Source organism: Eumetopias jubatus, unplaced genomic scaffold (genome assembly GCF_037043125.1).
Source record: "Eumetopias jubatus isolate StellerSeaLion01/CBP00866 unplaced genomic scaffold, mEumJub1_p1.0 scaffold_1, whole genome shotgun sequence".
In the NCBI taxonomy this organism is placed as follows: domain Eukaryota; kingdom Metazoa; phylum Chordata; class Mammalia; order Carnivora; family Otariidae; genus Eumetopias; species Eumetopias jubatus.
The window spans coordinates 21,734,019-21,760,743 of record NW_028274807.1 but is presented as its reverse complement, the minus strand read 5'-3'; positions in this window follow the sequence as shown (position 1 = coordinate 21,760,743).

Below are 26,725 nucleotides of genomic sequence, written 5' to 3'. Positions count from 1 at the left end.
TACAGTCCTCTCCCAGGTTCACACATTACAGTCTTGTTGTGTGCTTATGCAGCAGAAAAACAAAGCTCGGATCTTCTCATCACCTTATAAGGTCAATAAATAAGGGCTCCACCCTCATGATCTAATTACCTCTCAAAAACCCTACCTCCCAATGTCATCATATTGGAGGTTAAGAAAATTTAACATGTGAATTTGGGAAGGACACAAGCATTCAATCCATAACAGAGGAATATCAGTAACATATTTGTTAAAATTCCACCTCTCCCACCTATAATATCTCAGACACCTGAGTTCAATTCTTGTTTCCATCACTGAGATGTAAGAACTTACACACAAGTAATACACATATGTGAAACATGGATGGAAAGTCTTGCCTTGATTATAAGTATGAAAGCATATAAATAAACTAGAAAAATGCTTGGCAGAAAGCATTTGATAATATTGTTTTAATACTAACATTGTTTCCATCTATTTCATTTATGCTAAGGCTCCAGTGTTAATAATTTTTCCTTACGTGCAAGTATTAAGAGAAGTATTTAACATGATTCAGGAGTGATGGCCACCTGGCTGACAGCAGTTATAAGCACCATCTATTGTAAGACTAAGATTCCTTCTTATTTCAGCAATGTTAAAAAGTGCAAAACTGTGTATCAGAAGGAATTAAAATGGGACATTTAAATAGTAATATAATGATTCTGTATTTCTTCAAGAAACTTTAAAGGGAATGATGTTACATAAAGTGTAAGTCAAATTAGGCTTGGAATAGCCATAGGTTTAAATATATCCAGGGTATTCAATAGTTATGTGAACTCCAGAAAATCATTTATTTTATAAGGCTGTCACAGAATTAAATAAGACAATATATGGAATTACCCAGCATATTTTCTGATACATAGTTAATGGCTTAAATGTTAGATTAAAAAATTATTGAGCAAACAGCCTTGACAGGGGCTTACACCCCTCCAAGTGACTCCTGCCCCAGGGAGAGGGGAAGATAACCACACACACCAGTTCAATGGAAACCCCAGCACTGGGCAAGGGGCAGGGGGCAGATATATGGTCTGACTGCAAACCTTACATCCCAGTGAAAGCCTTCTTGGTGACAACACAGGAAGAGCGTCTTGCAGTTCAGTGTTACCACAGCTCTGGCAATGCCTGCTCTGACTCAACTCAAGCCCAGATGGCCCACTAACAATGCAAGAACCAATCCCTGCCCACAATATACAAAGAAACCATTACAGATGCCTGGACTGAAGGCAAAAGCAGCTCAGTCACAATTGTAGGGTGCATGAAAAACACATAGGAGATACCCTTGAAGTGCTAGGTTCTAGTGAACAGGGAATATGGCACTACAGGGCACCACAGGACCTCTTCTTCATAAGCCTACTACTGGCAGGATCAGGAGACATAGCTGAATTTCCTAACACATAGAAATAAACACAGAGTTAAACAAAATGAAGAGACAGAGGACTATGCCCGAAATGAAAGAATATAACAAAATTACAGCAAGACAGCTAAATGCAACAGGGATAAGCAATAAGACTGATAGAGATTTTAAAGTAATGGTCACACCTCACTGATATGAGGAATTCTTAATCTCAGGAACAAACTGAGGGTTGCTGGAGTGGTTGGGGGTGGGAGGGATGAGGTGGCTGGGTGATGGACATTGGGGAAGATATGTGCTACGTACGGTGAGCGCTGTGAATTGTGTAAGACTGTTGAATCACAGATCTGTACTTCTGAAACAAATAACGCAACATATTTTAAGAAAAAAGAAAAAGAAGAAGATAGCAGGAGAGGAAGAATGAAGGGCAGTAAGTCAGAGGGGGAGACGAACCAGGAGAGATGATGGACTCTGAAAAACAAACTGAGGTTTCTGGAGGGGAGGAGGGTGGGGCGATGGGTTAGCCTGGTGATGGGTATTGAGGAGGGCACATTCTGCATGGAGCACTGGGTGTTATGAACAAACAATGAATCATGGAACAGTACACCAAAACAAATTATGTAATATATGGTGATAAACATAACAATAAAAAAAATAAAAAATAAAAAATAAAAAAAATAAAAAAATAAAGTAGTGGTCACAAAGATACCCAATGAACTTGAAAAAACAAAGTGGAGGACCTCAGTGAGACCCCCAACAGAGGTAGAAAACATAAAAAAGAACCAATCAGAGATGAAGAACTCAATAACTAAAATTAAAAGCACCCTAGAAGAAGTGAACAGTAGACTAGAGGAAACAGAAGAATGGATCAGTGACCTGGAGTACCCAGTGATGGGAAGCAATCAAGTGGAACAGGAGAAAGGAAAAGGATTAATAAAAAAATGAAAATAGATTAAGGGAACCCAGTGACACCATCAAGTGTAACAACATTCACATTATAGGAATCCCAGAAGGAGAAAAGAGAGAAAAAGGAGAATAAAACGTATTTGAAGAAATAATAATTAAAAACTTTTCTAATCTGGGGAAGGAAAGAGAAGTCCAGATTCAAGAAGCACAGAGAGCTGCCAACAAAATCAACCCAAGGAGCTCCACACCAAGAAACATAGTTCTTAAAATGGCAAAAAGTAGTGAAAAAGAGATAAGTTTAAAAGAATCAAGAGAAAATAAAACGGTTACATACCAGGGAAATCCCATAGGTTACCAGCTGATTTTTCAGCAGAAACTTTGCAGGCTAGAAGAGAGTGATAAGATATACTCAAAAGAAAAAAAAAAAAAAAAAAAAGCAGCAACTAGTAATATTCTATCCAACAAAGCTATCATTCAGAATATAAGGAGAGGTGGGGTTTCATAGACAAACAAAAGTTAAAGGAATTAATCACCACTAAACAAGCCTTAAAAGAAATGTTAAAAGGGATTCTTTAAGTGGAAAGGAAAGACCATAAGCAGAAATAAGAAAGGTAGAAAGCACAAAAGCAGTCAAATTAACCATATCTATAAAAATCAGTCACAGGATTCACAAAATAAAAGGATATACATACAGTATGGTACTATATACCTAAAACCTGGGTGTAAGGGGACAGGAGTAAAAATTTAGTGCTTTTAAGTTTGGGTTCAAACTTAAGTGACCATCAAGTTAATAAGAATGTTATATGCACAAGATGTTGTATATAAACCTAATGGTAGCCACAAATAAAAAAAAAATCCAGTAATAGAGATGCAAAAAATAGAGAGAAAGGAACTGAAGTCTGTCACTAAAGAACCCAGAAAACTGTGAAAGAAGAAAACAAGGAAAGAAAAGAACAAAGGGAACTACAAAAAAAACTGTAAAATAAGTATCAAAAGGGCAACAAGGGAATTTATCAATAATTACTTTGAATGTAAATGGATTAAACACAGCAATCAAAAGACATAGGGTGATAGAATGGATAAAAAACAAGATCCATCTTTTGTTGCTTACAAGACACTCATTTCAGACCCAAAGACACATGCAGATTGAAAGTGAAGAGATGGAAAAACATTAATAATAATAATAATAAAAACACTAATCATGCCAGTGGAAGTGAGAAAGAAGCTAGAGTAGCAATACTTGTATTTAAGAAAATAGATTTTATGAATTGTGCAAGACTGTTGAATCACAGATCTGTACTTCTGAAACAAATAACGCAACATATTTTAAGAAAAAAGAAAAAGAAGATAACAGGAGAGGAAGAAAAGGGGAGTATGTCAGAGGGGGAGACGAACCATGAGAGATGATGGACTCTGAAAAACAAACTGAGGGTTCTAGAGGGGAGGGGGTAGGGGGATGGGTTAGCCTGGTGATGGGTATTGAGGAGGGCACGTTCTGCATGGAGCACTGGGTGTTATGAACAAACAATGAATCATGGAACACTGCATCAAAAACTAATGATGTAATATATGGTGATTAATATAACAATAAAAAATTATAAAAAAAGAAAATAGATTTTATTTTTTAAAAATTTATCTATTTATTTACTTAGAGAATGTGAGTGTGGGGAGGGGCAGAAGGAGAGGGAGAGAGAGAGAGACTCTCAAGCAGACTCCATGCTGAATGCAGAGCCTGACACTGGGCTTGATTTCATGACCCTCAAGTCATGAACTGACCTGAAATCTAGAGTTGGATGCTTAATCGACTGAGACAGTCAGGTGCCCCCAAAATAGACTTTAAAACAAAGACTATAACAAAAGACAAAGAGAGACACTATATAATTGTAAAGGGAACAATCCAACAAGAGAATATAACAATTATAAATATTTATACAACTAACATGGGAGCACCCAAATACATAAAGTTCCTATTAACCAACATAACAGAAGTAATTGATAGTAATACAATAAAAGTAGGGAACTTGACACCTCTCTTACACCAAAAGATAGGTCATCCAAACAGAAAATCAACAAGGAAACTGTGACTTTGAATGACACATTGGGCCAAATGGATCTAACAGATATATTCAGAACATTCTATCTTAAAACAGAAGAATATACATTCTTTTCATGTGTACATGGGACATACTCCAAAATGAATCACATTTTAGGCCTCAAAGCAAGTCTCAACAAACTAAAAAAGACTGAAGTTATACCATGCACCTTTTCCAAGTGCAATTCTATGAAACTAGAAATCAACCACAAGAAAGAAATCTGGAAAGAACACAAATACGTAGGTTAAATAACATGTTACCAAAGGATGAAAAGGTCAACCAAGAAATCAAAGAGGAAATCAAAAAATACATGGAGACATAAGAAAATGAAAACACAATAGTTCCAAATCTTTGGGACGCAGCAAAAGCTGTTCTAAGTGGGAATTTTATAGGAATACAGTCCTACTTCAAGAAGCAAGTAAAATCTCAAATAAACAACTACCCTTACACCTAAAGGAGCTAGAAAAAGAACAGTAAATGAAACCCAAAACCAATAGAAGAAAGGTTAGATGAAAGCAGAAATAAATGAAAGAGAAACTAAGAAAGCAAATAGAATAGATCAATGAAGCCAGAAGCTCGATCTTAGAGAAGATCAACAAAATTGACAAACCTCTTGCCAGATTCACTGACCCCCCACACAAAAATAAAGTTAGAAAGATAGAACAGAGAGAGAACTCAAGTAAACAAAATCAGAAATGGAAGAGGAGAAATAAAACAGCCACCTCAGAAATACATAAGATTATAAAATATGATGAAAAATTATATGCTAACAAATTGAAAAACCTAGAAGAAACGGATAAATTCCTAGAAACATATAACCTCCCAAAATTGAATCAGAAAAAAAATAGAAAATTTGAACAGACTATCAGCAATGAAACTGAATTAATAATCAAAAAACTCCCAACAAACTAAAATCCAGGACCAGTTGGCTTCCCAGGGAAATACACCAAAATTTAAAGAAGAGTTAATATCTATTCTTCTAAAACTATTCCAAAAAATAGAAATGGGTGGAGACCTTCCAAACTCATTCTATGAGGCCAGCATTATTCTGATACAAAAACCAGATAAAGACACCACAGAAAAGGAGAACTACAGGTCAATATCTCTGATGAACAGAGATGCAAAATTCTCAACAAAAAATTAGCAAATGGAATCCAATAATACATCTAAAAAAGCATTCACCACAATCAAGTGGGATTTATTCCTGGGATGTAAGTGCGGTTCAATATTTGCAAGTCAATCAATATGATACATAACATCAAGAAAAGAAAGGATAAAAAACATATCATTTCGATAGATAGAGAAAAAGGGTGTGAGAAAGTACAACTTCCATTCATGATTAAAAAAAAAAAACCCTCAAGAAAGTAGATTTAGAGGGAACATGCCTCAACATAATAAAGGTCATGTATGAAAAACCGAAGTTAACACCATACTCAATGGTGAAAAACTGAAAGCTTTTCCCCTAAGTGTCAGGAACATGACAAGGACTTCCTCTCTCACCACTTTTATTGAACATGGTAGTGAAAGTCCTAGCCATAGCAATCAAACTCCAAAAAGAAATAAAAGGCATCCAAATCAGCAAGGAAGAAGTCAAACGTTTACTATTTGCAGATGACAAGACACTTTATATAGAAAACTTGACTCTACCAAAAACTGCTGGAACTGATAAACAAATTCAGTAAAGTCACAACATACAAAGTCAATGTATAGAAATCCATGCATTTTTATATACCAATAATGGAGAGCAGAAAGAGAAATTAAGGAATCCATCCCATTTACAACTGCGCTAAAAACAATAAGATACCTATTAATAAATGTAACCAAAAGGGTAAAATACTTGTACTCTGAAAATTATAAAACACTGTTGAAAGAAATTGAAGATGACACAAAGGCAAGAAAATACTTCTTGACTGGAAGAACAAATATTGTAAAAAATGTCTCTACTACCCAAAGGAATCACACCATTTAATGCAATTCCTATCAAAATACCAACAGCATTTTTCACAGAGCTAGAAAAAATAATCCTAAAATTTGTGTGGAACTACAAAAGACCCTGAATAGCCAAAGCAATCTTGAAAAAGAGCAAAACTGTAGGTATGACAATTCCAGATTTCAAGATACACTATGAAGCTACAGTAATCAAAATAGTTTGTGCCAGTTTGTGCCAGTTTTGTACTGGTACAAAAACAGACACATAGATCAATAGAACAGAATAGAGAGCCCAGAAATAACCCATGATTATATGGCCAATTAATCTTCAACAAAGCAGGAAAGACTATCCAGTGGGAAGAAGATGGTCTCTTCAACAAATGGTGTTGGGAGAACTGGACAGGTATATACAAAAGAATAAAACTGAACCACTTTCTTAACACCATACACAAAATTAAACCCCAAATGGGTTAAGGATCTAAATTTGAGACCTGACACCATAAAAATCCTAGAAGAGAGCATAGGCAACAATTTCTCTGATATTGGTGACAGCAACATTTTCTAGATATATCTCCCAAGGCAAGGGAAACAAAAGCAAATACAAACTATTGGTACTGCATCAAACTAAAAAAAAAAAACAAAAAGTTTTTGCATAACAAAGGAAACAATAAACAAAACTAAAAGACAATCTACTGAATGGGAAAATATATTCATAAATGACATATCTGATAAAGGTATCTAAAATCTATAAAGAACTTATACAACTCAACACCAAAAAACAAATAATCCAATTAAAAAATGGGCAGAAGACATGAACAGATATTTCTCCAAAGGAGACACACATATGGGCAACAAACACATGGAAATATGCTCAATATCATTCATCATAAGGGAAATGCAAATCAAAACCACAGTGAGATACGTGACATGTCAGACATGTCAGAATGGCTAAAATCAAACATACGGGAAACAAGTGTTATGAGGATATGGAGAAAAAGGAACCCTGGTACACAGTTGATGAGAATTCACACTGGTACAGGCACTATGAAAAACAGTATGAAGATTCCTCAAAAACTTAAAAATAGAATTATCTCATGATGCAGTAATTACACTACTGGGTTTACTCAAAGAATTTGAAAACTCTAAATCAAAAAGATGCATGCACCCCAGTGTTTACGGTGACATTATTTACAATAGACAAGTTATGGAAGCAACACAAGTGTTCATCTATAGATGAGTGAATAAAGAAGAATGGTATATACATTAGAATATTAGTCATAAAAAAGAACAAAACCTTGACATTTGCCACAACATGGATGGATCTAGAGGGTATAAATCTAAATGAAATAAGTCAGCCAAAGACAAATACCATAGGATTTCACTCATATGTGGAATTTAAGAAACAAAACAAATGAATAAAGAACAAAGACAAACAAACAAAAGACACTTGGTGTATAGAGAACAAATTGATAGTTACCAGAGGGGAGGTGGGTGTGTGGGCTGGGTGAAATAGGTGAAGGGGATTGAGAGTACACTTATCATGCTGAACCCTGGATAATGTATAGAATTGTTGAATCACCATGTTGTACACCTGAAACTAATATTACACTGTCTGTTAATTATACTGGAATTAAGAAAACAAATAAATAAAAAGTTATAAAAGGCAAATAAATATATGAAATGATGCTCTACTTCATATGTCATAGGCAAATGCAAATTAAAACACAGATAACATACTACTACACACCTGTCAGAGTGGCCCAAATCCAGAATACTGACAATACCATGTACTTGTGAAGATGCAAAACAACAGAAACTAATGCATTGCTGGTGGGAATGTAAAATAGCATAGCCATTGTGGAAGACAGTTTGGTGGTTTCTTCCAAACCTAAACATACTCTTACCATACAATCCAGCAAATATAGTCCTTGGTATTTACCAAAAAATGTCGAAAACTTATGTACACACAAAAACCTGCACATGGCTATTACAGCAGTTTTATTCATGATTGCTAAAACTTGAAAGCAAACCAAGATGTCTTTCAGTAGGTAAATGGATAAATAATAAATACATTCCAAACTATAGAATATTCCAAACAATGGAATATCAGTGCTAAAAAATAATGAGCTTTGAAGCCAGAAAAAGACATGGAGAAATCTTAAATGCATAATATTAAATGAAAGGAGACTACATATTGTACAATTTCAACGATATGGCATTCTGTTAGAGGCAAAGTTGTGGAGACAATAAAAAATATTTGTGGTTGCTGGGGGTGAAAGAGAAGAGAAATGAATGGACAAAGCATAAATTTTTGTGTGAAAATGTTCTATATGATATCATAAGGATGGATGTATGTCATTATACATTTGTCCAAACCCATAGAGTGTCCAACAAAAAGAGTGAACCCCAGTGTAAACTACAGACTTTGGGTGACTATGATGTGACAATGTGGTGCTTATCCTTGGTAATAAATAAGTCATTCTGGTGAGTGATGTTGATAATGTGGAAAGCTATGTATATGTGGAGGCAGGAGGCACACAAATCTCTATACTTTCCTCTTATTTTATTGTAAACTGAAAACTGCTCTAAAACAATAAAGCCTTAAAATTTATTTTAAGTTGTAGAAGTGTAAAAATGTTCTTTTTTTAAAAAAGATTTTATTTATTTGACAGAGAGAGAAATAAAGAGGATAGCAGGTGGAGCAGCAGACAAAGGGAGAGGGAGAAGCAGGTTCTCCATTGAGCAGGGAACCTGACATGGGCTTGATCCCAGGACCCTGGGATCATGACCAGAGCCAAAGGCAGACACTTAATCAACTGAGCCACCCAGGCACCTGAAGTGTAAAAATTTTCTCATACTACTATGAGCATTTGTTACTTTGGTGATTAAAAAATCAAGTAAAATTTTTAAATAAAATTGTGAAAAAATAAATATTATGAGACACACATTTGTTAACTGGTCTAGGTTTTTTTGTTCTATATATCACTATACATATACCTAGAAAATCAGTTTTTTAAAGATTTATTTATTTGAGAGAGAAACAGAGAGAGAGAGTAGGGGGAGGGACAGAGGGAGAGAATTTTCAAGACGATTCCATGTTGAGTGTGGAGCCTGATCCAGGGCTCAATCCCAGGACCCATGAGATAATGACCTGAGAGGAAACCAAGAGTCCGATGCTCAACCAACCAAGACACCTAAGTGCCCCAGAAAATCAATTTGTAAAAAAATAAGAATACCATGTTCTTATGGAGAATACTATGGAAGTTCCTCAAAAAATTAAAATACCATATAACCCAGTAATTCTATGTCTGGACATATCCAAATGAATTGAAATCAGAATCTTAAAGAAATATATGAGCAACCATATTTATTGCAGCAGTATTCAGGACTGGGAAATGACCTAAATGTCCATTAGTGGGTGAATAAAGAAAATAAGGTATTTACATACAATGATATATTACTCAGCCTTTTTTTTTTTTTAAGATTTTATTTATTTCCAGAGAGATTGAGAATACAAGCAAGGGGAATGGCAGGCAGAGGGAGAAGTAGGCTGGAGACCGATGCGGGACTCAATCCCAGGATGCTGGGATCATGACCTGAGCAGAAGGCAGACACTTCACCGACTGAGCCAACTAGGCATCCCATATTTTATTCAGCTTTAAAAAGAGAAAGAAATCCTGCCATTTGCAACAACATGGATGGACCTGGGGGATATTATGTGAAGAGAAATAAACCATACACTCAGAAAAACTACATAATCCCACTACATCAAAAACTAATGATGTACTGTCTGATTTCTGTGGCTAGGACTTCTAATACTATGTTGAGTAGCAGTGGTGATAGTGGACATCCCTGCCGTGTTCCTGACCTTAGGGGGAAAGCTCTCAGCTTTTCCCCACTGAGAATGATATTCACTGTGGGTTTTTCATAGATGGCGTTTATGATATTGAGGTATATACCCCCTATCCCTATACTCTGAAGAGTTTTGATCAAGAAAGGATGTTGTACTTTGTCAAATGCTTTTTCTTCATCTATTGAGAGGATCACATGGTTCTTGTTCTTTCGTTTATTAATGTATTGTATCACATTGATTGATTTGCGGATGTTTAACCAACCTTGCAGTCCAGGGATAAATCCCACTTGGTCGTGGTGAATAATCCTTTTAATGTACTGGTGGATCCTTTTGGCTAGTATTTTGGTGAGAATTTTTGCATCCATGTTCATCAAGGATATTGGTCTGTAATTCTCCTTTTTGATGGGGTCTTTGTCTGGTTTTGGGATCAAGGTAATGGTGGCCTCATTTGGTGAGTGCTGTGAATTGTGTAAGACTGTTAAATCACAGAACTGTACCTCTGAAACAAATAATGTATTGTATGTTAAAAAAAAAAAAAAGAAGATAGTAGGAAGGGAAAAATGAAGGGGGGGAAATCGGAGGGGGAGATGAACCAGGAGAGACTATGGACTCGGAGAAATAAACTGAGGGTTCTAGAGGGGAGGGGGATGGGGCGATAGGTTAGCCTGGTGATGGTTATTAAAGAGGGCACGTACTGAATGGAGCACTAGGTGTTATACGCAAACAATGAATCATGGAACACTACATAAAAACTAATGATGTAATATATGGTGATTAACATAACATAATAATAATAAAAAAAGAATAACTCTTACACGGAAAAAATAAATTAAATTAAATTTAATAAAGGAAGATTCTAAAATAGTCAGTCATAGAAGCAGAGAACAGAAAGTTGGTTACTAAGGATTGGGGAGAAGGGGAAACAGGGAAGTATGAATCAAAAGATACAAAGTTTTAGCTATGCAGGATGAGTAAGTCCTAAAGATCTACTGTATAACACAATGCCTATAAGTAACAATATTGTATTCTCTACTTAAACTTTGCTAAGAAGGTAGATTTTAAGGTGTGCTTTTATGATAAAAGAAAAATAAAAAACAAAATGAAGAGAGTGAAACGAAATGTTTAAAGGTGATGAATATGTTTATGGCCTTGATTATGGTGAGTTTTATTGGTGAGTCCATTCCAAACTAATCAAGTTGCATACATTAATAAGTACAGCTTTTTGAATGTCAAATTTTTTTTTCTGCAGAAAAGCATCAAACGTCTTGATGTAATAACTTGTGATTCAAATAAATGGGTATACAATCATTAATGGTAACTTACCTTATTTCCAACCCAAATGCCCTACCCTTCTCTAATTATACTATTTGTGGACTGTGCATATTTACAGTGGAGAAAAAAAAAGTTTAACTCATTATTTCATTAATTTATTCAATAGATATTTACTGAGTGCCTAACATTTGCCCAGCATGTTCCATTTCTGAAAATAAAGCAGTAAAACAAGCAAACAAAAAACATTGCTGATATGAAACTAATTTTTAATGGCTATGGGCTGACATTAAAAATAAGTAATATAGCAGAAGGTGCCAAGTGTTATTATGATAAATAAAACTAGGCAGATGTTTCAGGTAGCCAAGTGGAAGAGTACTTGTAATTTTAAACAATAATTTTAAGTGAAAACTTTCAGAGAAGCTGGCATTTGATCAAAGACTGGAAGAAAATGATGGAATGAGCCACATGGTCATCTGGAAAAAGAATGTCAGACACAAGAGGAAAAAGCACAAAATGCTTCCTGAGGTGGGGTCTTGTCCAGGTATTGCAAGAAGAGCTTCAGAGGGAGGAGCAAAAGGGAGAGTGGTAGGAGATAAGACCAGACAGGTAGTATGAGTCCAAATAGTCCAGGCACTGTCAGCCTTATTAAGACATTTTGTTAACAGTGAATAAGTTAGGAAGAAATGGAGAATTTTCAACACACTCAGACTTCTATATTAACAGGATCATGCTGGTTGCTGTTTTGAGAACAAATACAAGAAAACAAGAATGGAAGCAGACAGACTAGCTAGCTATGAATCTATTGCAATAGTCCAGGAAGGGAGATATCTGTGTATCAATAACTACCATGTTGCTAATTCATTTTTAGTCCTCATCTTTTTTTATATTTGTTTATTTATTTATTTATTTATTTATCTATCTATTTATTTATTTATCTATTTATTTGAGAGAGAGACAGAAAATGAGTGGGGAGGAGGGGCAGAGGGAGAAGCAGACTCCCTGCTGAGCAAGGAGCCTGATGCAGGACTCTATCCCAGGACCCTCAGAGCAAACCTGGCCCCTCAACTCTATGGTCAACTAATCTTCAATAAAGCAGGAAAGGATGTCTAATGGAGAAAAGGCATTCTCTTCGACAAATGGTGTTGGGAAATTGGACAGCCACATGCAGAAGAATAAAACTGGACCATTTCCTTACACCTTAGACAAAAATAGACTCAGAATGTAGGAAAGACCTAAATGTGAGACAGGAATCCATCAAACTCCTTGAGGAGAACAAAGGCAGCAACCTCTTCGACCTCTGCCTCAGCAAGTTCTTCCTAGACACATCGCCAAAGGCAAGAGAAACAAGAGCAAAAATGAACTATTGGGACTTACGGTGAGCGCTGTGAATTGTGTAAGACTGTTGAATCACAGATCTGTACTTCTGAAACAAATAACGCAACATATTTTAAGAAAAAAGAAAAAGAAGAAGATAGCAGGAGAAGAAGAATGAAGGGGAGTAAGTCAGAGGGGGAGATGAACCAGGAGAGATGATGGACTCTGAAAAACAAACTGAGGTTTCTAGAGGGGAGGAGGGTAGGGGGATGGGTTAGCCTGGTGATGGGTATTAAAGAGGGCACATTCTGCATGGAGCACTGGGTGTTATGAACAAACAATGAATCATGGAACACTACACCAAAACAAATTATGTAATATATGGTGATTAACATAACAATAAAAAATTTAAAAAAAAGCTGTTGCACAGCAAAGGAAACAGTCAACAAAATCAAAAGACAACTGACAGAATGAGAGAAGATTTTTGCAAATGACATATCAGATAAAGGGCTAGTATCCAAAATCTATAAAGAACTTAACAAACTCAACACCCAAACAACAAGTAATCCAATCAAGAAATGGGCAGAAGAGGGGCTTCTGGGTGGCTCAGTCATTAAGCGTCTACTTTCAGCTCAGGTCATGTTGCCAGGGTCCTGGGATTGAGCCCCGCATCAGGCTCCCTCCTCAGCGGGGAGCCTGCTTCTCCCTCTCCCACTCCCCCTGCTTGTGTTCCCTCTCTCGCTGTCTCTCTCTTTCTGTCAAATAAATAAATAAAATCTTAAAAACAAAAAAGAAATGGGCAAAAGACATGAACAGACATTTCGGCAAAGAAGACATCCGAATGGCCAACAGACACATGAAAAAGTGTTCAACATCACTCGGCATAAGGGAATTACAAATCAAAACCACAATGAGTTACCACCTCACACCAAGCAGAATGGCTAAAATTGACAAGGCAGGAAGCAACAAATGTTGGCGAGGATGCAGAGAAAGGGGAACTCTCCTACACTGTTGGTGGGAATGCAAGCTGGTACGGCCACTCTGGGAAACAGTATGGAGGTTCCTCAAAAAGTTGAAAATAGAGCTACTATATGACCCAGCAATTGCAGTACTGGGTATTTACCCCAAAGATACAAACATAGTAATCCGAAGGGGCACATGCGTCCCAATGTTTATAGTAGCAATGTCCACAAGAACCAAACTATGGAAAGAGCCTAGGTGTCCACTGACAGATGAATGGATAAAGAAGATGTAATATATATATATATGTATATATATATGTATATATATATATGTATATACATACATAATGGAATATTATGCAGCCATCAAAAAAAGAAATCTTGTCATTTGCAATGACATGGATGGAACTAGAGGGTATTAGGCTAAGCAAAATAAGTCAATCAGAGAAAGACAATTATCATATGATCTCACTGATATGAGGAATTTGAGAAACAAGTCAGAGGATCATAGGGGAAGAGAGGTAATATGAAATGAGATGAAACCAGAGAGGGAGACAAACCATAAAAGACTCTTAATCTCAGGAAACAAACTTAGGGTTGTTGGAGTGGACTGGGGTGGGAGAGATGGGGTGGCTAGGTGATGGACACTGGGGAAGGTATGTGCTATGGTGAGTGCTGTGAATTGTGCAAGACTGATGAATCACAGACCTGTACACCTGAAACAAATAATACATTACATGTTAAAAAAAAAAAATCAGGTGTCCTAAATAACTGGAATTGGTACTATCCCTTTGCACCATTTGGAGAATTTCAGGAAAAATTTAATGTCAAAAAGATGATATTTTATATGAGGGTAATGTTCTAATATTCAAATATTTAAGACAAAGAATACCTGCTTATACTTGTTAGCAAATATATTGTTCAAAATATCTGACAGTTAAGGTCCTGACTCTTGATTTTGGCTCAGGTTATGATCCAGGGTTGTGGAACCAACCCTGGAGTCTGGTTCCACGTTATGCAAAAAGCGTGCTTAGGATTCTCTCTCTCTCTGTCTCCCTCTGCCCCACCTCCCCCACTTGTGTGCATGCTCTCTTTCTCTCTCTCTCAAAAAAAATAAAACTGATTCTTTTCATACCATGAAGCTATACTGCAAGCAAAAATTTTATAGTCATCTTAAACCTAAATGAAATAAACTTCTCATGATCAACTGCTAATTACATTATATCTGTGAGCAGTGTGAAGTCATGAGTCACAACACAAATGTAGCCTAAATAAGCACATCTAACAAACTTTCTTTAGCAATATATCTTTTATCTGTTATACATTTTTTTATAGATACAGTCACTATGCATCTAAGAATGTCAGTATAGGGACATGTATTCCACAAGATTAATGTGTAAAACTACTTGTGGATTCCAGTAGCTTTGATTGTGAATTAATTCATAATAAAAGAAATCAAAGTAAGCACATTGTATTTCTCTTTCATTTCACAAAGGATTAATTACCTTTGCACTGCACCTTATTTATTACAGCTTTAGAAGAGATGAAATATTTTGAGAGAAATTAGAAGTGTCCTAATGAAGGCAATCATGTCAGTATCTAATTTCTCTAGGGGGTAAAAAGTAGAACCCAAATAAAACAATGATCCATCTTCTTAAAAATCCTTCATATAATGTATCTTGATTACTGAGCCTTGCAAACTTCTTCATGTTTAATTAAGGCAGACTAAGCAGAAGCACCTTTTTTTAAGACAATGGCCTTTCTTTTTATTCTTTTTTTTAACTACTCTGTTCCACATTATTTTTAATTAAAACTGGGATAATTAATACCAATGTGTTTTGGAGTCCTCAAGGACTTTAATATAAAGCATTTCATCAGACCTAAAAGCAAGACTATGTCTTTAGCAATTGTCACGTTCTCTTGCTCCCAAATATTCCAAATAGAAATTTCCTTATGAAATTAAATTGAGGAATATATTAGCATACAAATTAAAACACCCTGAAAGATTACATTTTTCCAAGTTAATAATCAAAATTTATATATATTAATTTACCAATTTAAAATTTATATGTAGCTATTTTTAAATTTTGAATTTTATATTTAATCAATTTATTATATTAATAATATAAATATTTATAATTTAGGTTTATAAATGTTAAAATTTATGTTTATTTATATTTATAAGTCATACAAATATTTATAATACTTAATTTTATAAATTTAAAAATTTATAGCTATATAAAAATTTCTGCATATTTATATATGTATATTTCTGTTAAACTAGGAAGTGAGGCTTTCGTCATATTTAATTGTATGTTATGTAGAAATGTATAATTTCTGAATGCATATTAATTTTTGTTTTCATTTAATACCCTGAATTCTTTTCTTATAAGCCCTCATATTCTTTTGTATAAAGATTATAACCAGAATAGCATTCTTATAAAAGCTCTGACATTATTTTGGGTCAACTATGGAATAGCCAATTAGTTATCTCCTAATATATAGAATGTTATAACTTATTTAATATCAGTGTAAAATAAAAATTCAATTAAAGTAATTATAAAATTAGGTATTATCAGGACACTAAGTATTAAAATGTGTTATATTGTAGTTAAAATAAATTAGTTTACTTTGTATTTTAATATTACCTCTTTAATCATAGATGATAAAAATTGTTCATGACAATTCCTATTTTAAATATTACTAATGCATGTCATTCATTTACAGCAGTTTGTTGTAAGAGAAACAGCTAACCACTATGCATTTATTTTTCAGATTTTTAATGTCACTATATTTTTTGCTGAAAATATGATATCCAATAGGCATGACTTATACAATTAAGGTATTTATTATCTCTCTTATTTGAGCCAGAACATACACCTGCCAAAAGCACATGTTGTACCTTGCACAGTACCAGGAACACATTCCCATCCTGGTTACAGTAGTCGCATATAGACTTACTAAGAATATACCTTCTAGGTTTAGTCAGTGCCAAGCTGCACAAACAAATGCAGAATTCTTACTTAGCAATTTAGAAGGAGGTAGATGGAAGTTTCAACTGCTCAATAACAACAGGGTAAGCTCAAGTTATTCTCATCTTTCTGGTCTACTACCATCCTCACTATATATCTTCTCTGGGTAGCTGAAGCAGATTTAAGGATTTCATTACTCACTCTATAATAGTCAAAAACAGAAAAAGAAGGGGATAAGGCAGGTTACTTTTCTTCGTGTGCTTAGCTCTTTAGATTGGAGACTAAAATATGCTAAAGCACTGTTACAAAGTTCCACTTACATCTCACTGGACAGAAGTGTTCATATAGCTCCTCTAGATCAATGATTAACAGAAGGAATGTAATTATAATGGTATGCCTTAGTAGGTACTTTGCTGAAAAAACAAAAGAAGTTCTGAAAACTAAAAATGTTGGAATGACTGATGAGAATCTACATCTACATATGTATTTCCATGTACAATCAAATGACATCATCTCAAATGTACTAATTTAAAGTTTTGTAAAATATTAGAATCATTTCTAAGAAATATTATTTAAAAAAAAGCTAAAAATGCCTTTAAATTCAGCAGAACTTTTTTAGGAAATTATTAAAATAAACCTTCTGGAAGAAAGTAAATATACCCCTTACATTCAAATCACACTAAAACTTGAAACTATGGAGGCAAAACTATATGATGAACAAATTTAAAGGGGAAAAAAAAAGAAGTACCTGCTTTTGCTCATGTTAAGAGCAATAGGGAACCTTATTCCCTAGAAAGTTATTATTTTGATGAATCTGTGGTCTGAAGAAATTAGTGTGAACATAAAAAAAAAAACTGATAGAAAAGAAAACCACAATTTTCTTTGGCTGTACAAATTACAGTTTTTTCTGAATAATGAAGGTAAGAAAAATTTTTGAAACTTAGGGGGTCATAGCTTACCAGGGTGATAAAAAATGACACTGACTGGAGAAAGTTAGGGAAGCTGGCTGACCAAAGGAAATAGACCTTTTCTTACCAAGACAGCACCACAGTGGAACAAGTCTAACCATTTTTAACTCTTGTGCTGTGTCCCACAGAGGGAGCAAAAGGACATTTATCAGCCCTGAAGTGGATCTTGTGCCAATGACCATGAATGACACTCCCATTAATATTATCTATTGTGCAGAGAGATTGTTCTCACAGAAAACTTGGACTTCTCTTATTAGAAAAAAAGAGAAGGAAGACATGAAGGACACAAAAAATGTAATGTTCATTATATTGCATACTTTGATGGTCCAACGTCCACACACCATTCTTGAGATTTATTTTAAAATTCCACAAGACAAATAACGTGTGCTTCACTGAATCCACATGCGGCTCCCACCCACAGACATATAATTCCATTTGTTCTATTTAGTGCATTCTAGGATATGTGAATAGTGTTGTTCCCCTCTCAAATAATGCCTTTTTGTTTTTATTAAGGTATTTATTAAGGTAAACTAAATGGAAAATATATTCATTCCCTCTATAAAATGGTGGAGGGTGAAAATAAAAAAAAATAGACAATTTATGAACATGCAGAAAAATACACATTCATCCACAATGAAAAGGGGAAATTAAGTGGAGGCTATGGTCTTCACGTACTTATGTAACAGATACCAGCTAAGACTGATTTTCATGATCTCCACTCTGATAGCCCACACCATATTCCCCTGTGGTTTTAGGTAACATTATCAGATGATTTTTGTAGGATTTTACTTAATACCAGAGGAAAGATGCAACTTCGATTTTAAGGATTTTTTGTTCCTTCTATCACTTAGGTAGTCCAAAGCAAGGGATAATGCAGGCAAATGTACCCATATCGACAGTTAAAACACCACGTTCTTTGGATTTCCTACTCAGAAAATGACATTCCCATGTATATACATAATTTCTAGACACAAAAATGTTCTATCTATGAATTGTTATGTTTTGAATGCTTGCATTTATTTATAAAACCTGGCATTTTCCTATAGCCATGTTTTTCTCAGCAGTGCCCCCTTTTCAAGTATCCATGTAACATTTGTCAAGTTTTCAATTTAGTTCATTGTTGCTTTTCTCTTAAAGATTGCTCCCACTAATTTGGCACAGGACCTTTAAGAATTCGAGGAGTAAAATCATACCTCTCAGCATGGAAAAGTCTTAAAGACAAATCCTCCATAGCCTAAAATAGCAATTTAAATCTAAGGGCAAACCATTAGATATTGCTCATTCACATGTGGAACGGTGAACAACCAACTGATACAAGTGAGAAAGGTTAGGCTGGTATCTCTTATCAACAACTGTGCCTTCTGGAACCAGATTTCCTGAGTTAGAGTCCTCCCTGGGATTACCACTTGCAAGTAGTGCAACCTTAGGTTGATTAGTTAATCTCATGTAAGCCACAGGAGATAAGTCTAAAATCAGGATACAATAACACCTGTGTTATGGGTTAAATTATTTCAATCATGTATGTTATTAAAACTAATATAATTAAAATAATTCTTGCACTGAAAATTCTCAATACTTATTAACTATTTTTTATTACCTCTTAAGAGGGCTTATTCTAAATATACCCAGTTCTAAGAATTTTATTTCCATGTTAACTTATTAAGGAATGTAACAAAGACAATAACAAATACAGGTTATGTGCTCTGGAGCTAGACTGTCTGGGATCTGCTACTTAGCATCTGTATGATCTTACATTGGTTACTCTGACTCTCTAGCTTAGGCTTTCTTTTATGTAAAATAGGGTAAATAACGGTAAGTGCTTAAGTCACAGAGTTGTATGAGGTATTAGCAATATATTTAAAGCATTTAGAGAGGAGTTTAGAGTATACATTTTATCATACCATAATACTACGTTTTTAATGGAAAACATCTTTTTAAAAATTTTAAATAATTCATTGGCATTGTCAGAAAGAAACATGTGGGTATGTGTATGTGTGTTTATATAGAGATATATACTTTTCATGAATTTTAAATTATTTTTTCTCCTCAGAGAAAAAAATATCATCTGGAAATATTTGTTGTCTTCTTTTGAGAAAAAGAAAAGAAAAAGGAAAAGGAAAACAACATGGCTATTTATAAAACTTTGACCTAACCTTGATTTTAGACTCTGTTGTACAGTACAATGGCAAGATTAAAACAAGTCAATTAATCTTTAAAAACATGACAACTTAAGGGGAAAACATCTCTAAACACAAACTTCTAGAAAAAGAGATTATGCGGTAGAAAAATACTTATTAAAAATTAAAATCTCCCAGCATAAACTATGGTAATATATAAAAGCATGTAAGTTCCCAGCACAAAAATAAAAATGAAGAATATGGTTAAAATAAAAGTTATTAAAATTCCTTTCTCCTGAGACATGCAACAAAATAATATACAGAAGCAAGGAAGACAGGAATGGCTGAAACAACAAATAATAGGCAGCCAGCAATTTACATGACAAAGCTGGATGGAGAAGAGCCACAGTGGGGAAAAAAAGGAAACATTGTAAATGTGTGCATTTTAAATAGAGAACATATTTAAATGCCATCTTAAGAAATAATTCAAAATCATATTAAATGGTATAACAAATTTTGGAAAGGCAAAAATAGTACATGTCATGCCTGCCTATTAATGTTTTCTTTATGCTGATCATTTAAGTGGGCAGAAGCATATTTGAATAGTCTTTCACTTTCTTCATCCTGACTGAGCTCCACTCTATTTAGCTGAGGGCTGATTATCACCACTCAAGAAACTCGTTGCCCATTGCATTATTTTTTTCTCCTGTCTCTCATGTGCGAGCTAACTTGAGTTATTCTACAGAGAATAGTGCAAACATAAGATAACACACATTTTCTTCTTACTCTATGGCCCTGAGAATTGTCAAGCATGATAGTAATTTCCATTTTGGTCCTGTTATAATGTGAATAATTCCACTCATTATTTATTGAAAAGAAATAGGCATTAGGAAATGGGCATGGGAAGCATACAAAGGTGTTTTCTGCAATTCCTGGCAACTCAGACTCAGGTTCTGAGTATTTAACAAGCTATTTTTTTTCTTATTCAGATCTTTTTAAAATTGTTTTCTTTTATTTTCTTCCTGTCTAGGTTGCAAAGATTATTGGAGAAAACACACTGTGCTTACTTTTGATAACTATACCAAATATTTCTGATATCATGAATTGTGTAGTCAAAATATTACAGATCTGGTTATTTCACTCATGTAATTCTACTATAACTTCAATTTTTAATTCATATTTATACTTTCTTTGCTTACATTTATCAGACCAGCAATAACTGGGATTGTAACTTTTAAGAAATGGACTTTTTAAGAAACATTTCTTGTTTGGATCATATTAGTAATTTAATTTCATTTAGATTTTTACTGTACTGTAAATATTGCAAATTTACTTTATAAAGGGGAAAATAATAAAAATAGACATAATCCCCATCTTAGAGATAACCATCTGTAATATTTTTGTTTTTCTGACATTAAAAGATGTTTTAAAAGGGGTACCTGGCTGGCTCAGTCAGTGGAACATGTGGCTCTTGATCTCAGGTCATGAGTTTGAACCCCAGATTGAGGGGGTGGGCATATTTAAAAAAAAAAAACAGTTACAAAACACTGTTTTTTGCATTTTTAACTCAAAAATTAGAAACAATATAATTTCAAAAAAAACAAAAAAAGAAAAAGAAACAATGTAATTTCTTTTTAATACAGGAATTTCTGTGGCATTATTTTCATCAGTAGAGATCATATATTCGTTGTTCAGAATGAGTCAAAAACTGTCCTTAGCCATGGCTTGTGTTACCACACTTCATCTTTATAGCTACCTTATAAGATAGTTAGGCATGATTATTATCACCATAGATTGCCTTTTGCTGACAAAGACACAGTCAAAGACACATTAAGAACTTAGCCCTGGACTCACAATAATGTGAAGGTAAGAATTTGAACTAGACAATCTGGAAGGCTGAGTCTGTACAGTTAAAGTTCTGCCTACTTAAAGCCACCTAATATTTGATTGTAGGCTTATGCTACAATGTATTTAGCCCAACCTTTACAATTGTGCAATATCTTTTCTTTAGAAACAAGATTGTTATTGTAAACAATTCTAAATATTTTACCATCAGAGAATATTAATATTTTCTTTAAGCTTTTCAAATTCAATAAATAAATGTAATATTTTAAATTTTAATAATTTTCATCCTTGAATTGCACATGAGGTAAACTGTTACTGTAGTTTCATTGGTAAATTTTGTTACTCTTATTGATCTTCTGTGAGTACATTCACAAGTTTTCAAATTTCTCTGTGTAGGCTTGATTCTGTCTTTCTTGTATATCTGAGTTCTCCTTCCCATCTTAAAGTACATAAACACAGACTCTCACTGACTTTACTTACTTTCCAGAGATAAGTTTGAATTAACTTGTTTAAAACAAATGAATAAATAAAGAATATATGTATGAATGGAATATGATGGACTATTAACATTCAAAAGGAAGGAAATTCTAGGGCAGGGCGCCTGGTGGCTCAGTTGGTTAAGCCTCATAGTCTTGGTTTTGTCTCAGGTAATGATCTCAGCATCCTGAGACTGAGCCTGGCAACTGGCTCCATGTTCAGTGGGGAATCGGCTTAAAGATTCTCTCCCTCTGCCCCTCCCCCCTTAAAATAAATAAATCTTAAAAAGATAAAAGGAAGGAAATTCTGCCATTTGTGACAACGTGGATGAACCTGGAGAATATTATGCTAAATAAAATAAGTGAGATATGGAAAGACAAATACCGCATGATCTGGTTTATGTGTGGAATCTAAAATAATCAAACTCATAGAAACAGAGAGTAGAATTTGTAAGGGTCTAAGGGGAGGGAGAATGGGGATATTTTGGTCAAGGATACAAATTTTCAGTTATGTAAGATGAGTAAATTCTGGAGATCTAATATACAGCATGATGACTATAATTGACAATACTGTATGGTCTACTTGAAATTTGTAAGAGGTTTTAGATCTTAAGCATTCTCACCACAACAAAAGGAAGAGAAAGAAAAGACACAAGAAGAAAAGGGAAGGAAAGAAGAAAGAGATGGTGACTATGTAAGGTGATGGATATGTTAATTAGCTTGATTATTGTGATTATTTCACAATGTATGCTTACACAAAAACATCAAGTACTACATCTTAACTACATACAGTTTTAATTTTCAATTATACTTCAATAAAGATGAAAAAATGAAGAAAAATATGAGTTTATAACACTATTTGTAGCCAAGTTTGCTCTATGATATTTTACGAATATTTATGTCTATCTTAAGGAAAAAAAAGGACAAGTATGAAGGAAAAATATAAAAGAGATGAAAATATAAGTGACCTGAATAAATGAGGGGCATTACATTTGTCTTTAGAAATGATACTCAGGTGCCTAGGTGACTCAGTCAGTTGAGGTTCAGACTCTTGATTTCAGCTCAGGTCATGATCTCAGGGTCATGAGATGGAGCCCTGAGTTGGGCTCCATGCTGGGCATGGAGCCTGCTTAAGATTCTCTCTCCCTCTCCCTCCCCTACTTCCCTTTCCCCATCCTCTCTCTCTCCAAAAAAAAAAAAAAAAGATAATTTTGTGTTGTAAAATTGTAAATTCCTTTTAAATTATTTTGGAATGCAAAGTAATCAACAATTTTATTTTTTTTAAAGATTTTATTTATTTATTTGACAGAGAGAGACACAGCGAGAGAGGGAACACAAGCAGGGGGGAGTGGGAGAGGGAGAAGAAGGCCTCCCGCCGAGCAGGGAGCCCAATGCGGGGCTCGATCTCAGGACCCTGAGATCATGACCTGAGCCAAAGGCAGATGCTTAACGACTGAGCCACCCAGGCGCCCCGCAATCAACATTTTTTTTAAAAAATCAATACATATTTTGAGGGAGGAAGTAGTTAACAGGATGGATCAAAAGTTCATCACAAGTATCTAAAGTTCATCACAAAGTATGTCAGTGATTAATAAATGCAAGTAACCATGAAAATTCAGATAAAAAGTTTAACAAAATTTACACTCCTACTATAAGTTAAAACATGATATAAGACTATGGTAATTAAAACCTTAAAGAACTAAGGAATAGATGAGTCAATAAAAATAATTACAATATCTAAGATATATATAAATACATGAGATAATTTATTTTAAGGTAGAGAGGAATTTGATTCTAGTAGTGGTAAGTTTTACTCTCCAATAAATGATGTTGGGAAAAGTTATCAGTTAATGTGGAAACAATAATAATAATAATGTTTTCTCACGTTTTGCTTAGAATACTAGATTATGCTGATATGTACTCCAATTTAGGCAAAACTATCTTTATAAATTTGGTTTTAGAGGGTATTTCTAAGCATTCTGCAAAATGCAGAAATATGTAATTTTCTATATAATAATCAAATACTTCTCTTGTTAAAAAATGAGTAAAAAAATTGGCATGCTTTATAAAAGGCATCAAATGCATAAAGGCTAATTAAATTTGAAAGATAGTTAGAAATCAACATAGTAAAAAGGACTACACACCTCTACAAAAAAGAAGGCAAACAATTAACTGATATTTCATATAAAATAAATACAAATATCCAATATATGAACACTATTAAGAATGCAAATTAAAAATTTTATCAATATTCAATACAGAAAGTAGGCAGAAAGAAGCACTTTTTGTGCTTTGTAAGGTAGTATAAATTGGTTTGAGAAGCTTTGGTTGCCCAGAGAGAGGATATCCCAGGGCAGGCTCTGGGTGTAAGAGCTCCAGTGAGGTAAGGGTGTCCTTGCCGAAGAGAGAGGCCAGATGCGGGAGACAAGTATTGCAAGTATTGCTGACCCACTCAAGTTTTAGACCCCAACCAGGAGAAGAATGAATGGGTTATTTCTTTAAACCTTCCATCTTGGAAAGAAGTAGGTACCAGTCTCAGTTTAAAACCTTTTCTCAAATTCAGGGTTCAAATATCAAGATGTCCCAAGGATGGTAGTCCCTTAGATTGTTTAGTTTATTAGAAGAGTAACCAGGAAACAAGGTATTAGCATCATCGTCTTAAACATGTTTATTTTTATGTGGCACTCTTAGAACTAGCTTCCTTTCGGCTGAACCAGGAAAGATGGCAAAGTACGTCAGTCTATTTTACAGGTCTTATTTTGGGAAGTGGGGTATTGATGCAGTACTTGGTGGATACATCTTTCCATCTTTTGGTGAGTCTGTAGTTAATACCTGCCCCAGTGATTTGTGGCTCTCTTTAGAACATACAGCACTTAACAACTGCTTTCTTCACCTTTGGTCCCTAGTTAATAATTCTGTTTCAACTTCCTCAAATTCAGAGTTATAGGAAAAGGCTTAATTAATACTCCATCATTTACAGATGCGTTTGGAGTAAGATAAATAACATGAAATGAGGAAGTTACTAAGGGAAGGAGGATTATGCCCTTAAGTAATATATATATATATATATAGTAATATATGTATTATATGTATGTACGTACATATATATATATATTACTTCAATTTACAGTAATGACTTATTTCATTTATAATTTCAGATATGGGACAGGGGGTATAAAAGGAAAAAAAATATCTGATTGTATGTCAAGTATTTTTTTGTGTGTGTGTTTTAAGTAATCTCTGCCTTTGCCACTAATCTGCCTCCTTTTGAGATTAATTTCTGAAGTATTATAAGTATTAGCAATGACAACATTTTTCATAGAAACACTAGGGAAGAAAAGAATAGCTTTGAGTGAAATACAGATTACACAGTAAAAGTGGGACCTTCCAAAATGAGAACTGTCAATACGTTTGTTCACCAGCTTGCCTGTACTTGGGAGGGAATATTTGCTTTCCTGACCTTTCCGTGCTCTTTAATCCCTGCCTCGTTTGTTCCTATGTTTGATATTGGCATGCCACTAGATTACGGAGAAATGTTTTCTAACCAGACATTTGCTTGATGACCCCCTGCCATTTCACACTTTGTATGAGTGGACCCTGCCGGGAAACTGAATGAACCAAATCTTAAGGGAGTACTTTAATTCATGACTAAAGGACTCTGCATATCAAAAATACTGTTCCCACTGGGAGGAAACATTTTCTTCATCAGTTACATTTTCCAGTAATTGGTTGCAATGATTTAAGAATAAAATACAGTAGTGTGAGAGTGGCAGAATAATTTTTTCCTACTGTTTCCATTTTGACTCTGGCAAGAGTACCTGTGATATACACTAAGTCATACATCTCTGCTAGATGCACATCAGTTAAAAAAATGTACAGAATTGAAGAGTATCTGGACATTGACAAAGTGTACCGAAAGAGTTCCAGAATTGCATGCATTTGTTGTTTTGCTTGTGGAACACTGAGAGAGAAATATAGGATCTGTGTGAGTTTATGAGAAATAAGCAAAAATAGGTAAAGATTTCAAATATCCCAAAGGGTATTTGATGGATTGGATGGATTGAAGGACATGGAAATAAAATATCCATAAGGATAACTAAGAAGATTACTCCACAATGAGCTTGCCTTGAAAATGAAGTCTCCTTGTATCTGTCATTCAGAATGCACACAATAACACATTTGGGATGAACGGGATTAGAGAGATGGAGAAAAATATTTGTTGTCCATAAAACCTCTTTTTAGTTAAATGGAGGAAATATGATATACTTTTTTGCTGTCTGAGGGTTATTTTTCAGTGTACACAGAACACAAAGAAAATGTATATTCAGATTTTTTAAATTGTTTCTATCTGAAGCTATGGATGCTGTCCTCGTTTTGCATGGTTCTGAGGTTCACAAATTCTACTTACCATTGTTAGTTAAAATCAGTCCCCCCAAAAATATTATTCAAATTTGTTACCCAGGTGTATTAACTGTGATCAATTGCAATGAAGTGCAAAATTCACAGCTATTTCTTCAGTTCACAAATCACCATATAAGTGATCTGTTCATCATAACCTGTTATATTTGTATACTTTGAATTCTGATGGTGGTGGTCACTTCCCATCTTTAGTTCAGTCCATGCAGACAAGAAGC